This window comes from Hyalella azteca, unplaced genomic scaffold (genome assembly GCF_000764305.2).
Source record: "Hyalella azteca isolate HAZT.00-mixed unplaced genomic scaffold, Hazt_2.0.2 contig12949, whole genome shotgun sequence".
NCBI lineage: Eukaryota > Metazoa > Arthropoda > Malacostraca > Amphipoda > Hyalellidae > Hyalella > Hyalella azteca.
In genome coordinates this window covers 370,891-372,317 of record NW_025942889.1, presented here as the reverse complement: position 1 = coordinate 372,317, position 1,427 = coordinate 370,891, and the positions used below count along the sequence as shown (strand labels likewise).

At 36.7% G+C, this 1,427-nt stretch overlaps 1 protein-coding gene across 2 annotated transcripts in view; it reads left to right on the top strand.

Annotated features, from left to right (window-relative positions):
• LOC108666380 overlaps positions 1-1,427 on the top strand; it is a 15,974-nt gene that overhangs the window by 838 nt on the left and 13,709 nt on the right. The gene's annotated exons all lie outside the window — the stretch shown is intronic.

The window sequence follows — 1,427 nt, the reverse complement described above, 5'->3', positions numbered from 1 at the left end:
TTAATTACGTTTTAATTAACAGCTATTAGGCTTTTAATTAAGCAAATTTCAATTTTTGTACAAAGCTTTGAACGATCTGTGTGTGTCCAATTCAAGTTGTGTCGGAATTAGTTTTCACGTGTCGAAATCCAACATCTCAACTTAATCATCTATTAATTTATTTACGACTTGAAATCAGTTATGAATGACTTGAAATAGTTATTCACTATTTGGTAGAGCCATGTCAACTGTCAAATTTGACACATTTTTCGATGATCTCACCACGTGGCATGCATTGTCTCTCTTTGGATCTCAATATTTTCCTGCTAGATGGCCAAGACCTAGTGTTTTTGCAGTATTTCAACAGGCAAATGTATGACGTCACCATTTCAACCATCAATGAACGCATGGAACTAAAACAAAGCTTAATATAAAGGAAAAACTAGAGAAGTGACAGAATTACCTACGATGTCGGAATATACCGCGTTTACCCTACTGAAGCGTCGCCATTGCTCGCCAAAGATCTTGCAATATTAATCCACTCTCTGCACAGTGGCCACTAATCACTAAGAGTCTATGGGCTCAATGAGCCTGATGCCTAAAGTTTTGAAATGAAATTTTTGAGTTTCAATCTCCTGCACTTTTGTCTCTCACATAGATTATCTATTTATTTTATTTTTTTCATTATTATTTATTATATTAATTTTTAGTTTCGTTTTTTTCATTAGTTTAACAATCAAAAATTTTTTATTGACTTAAGAGGACATTTTTATTTTTGGCTGATAATAAATTCAAATATTCTCTTTGCTTTTGATCGAATTTAATTCCGAATAGAGTAGGACTTTTTAGCTATACATATAATTATTATATTAATGTCTCTTCAAGCTTTCCTAATTTATATAAAGCCCAGCTGCCCTGCTAGCCTGAGCCAGGCATGTAATATATCTGCTTGGCGAGCCATGACTGAATTTTTTGAGCCACGGTTTTATGGATTTGCCAGCTGTGATTCCATTTCTTTGAGGCTCCATAGTGGAATTCTATGAAGAGAGGTACTTATGGCGGTCTACCGCCGTGCGGCGGTCTTAACCCTTTGCAAGGCCCCATGGTCTCATCACAACCAGTGTGGAATTCTAGAGGGATATTAAATGAACTAGTACACTAGTACTAGTTCGCATATTGGAAAGCAGGACATGAAAGGTTGGAAAGTCCAGGAACTTTCCACTTCCAGTCCATTTTATAATATACATTATACATATCCTATCACTTTTCAACTGTGATTGGTTTATGGGATTGTGATTTTAGCCCCTACCAGCTTTCCAGCTGTGATTGGTTAATGGAGTTGTAATGTTATCTGCTTTCTAGCTGTGATTGGTTGCTGGGGATGCTTTCAAGCTGTGATTGGTTGATGGGGATGCTTTCCAGCTGTGATTGGTTGTGCCCATAAGCCC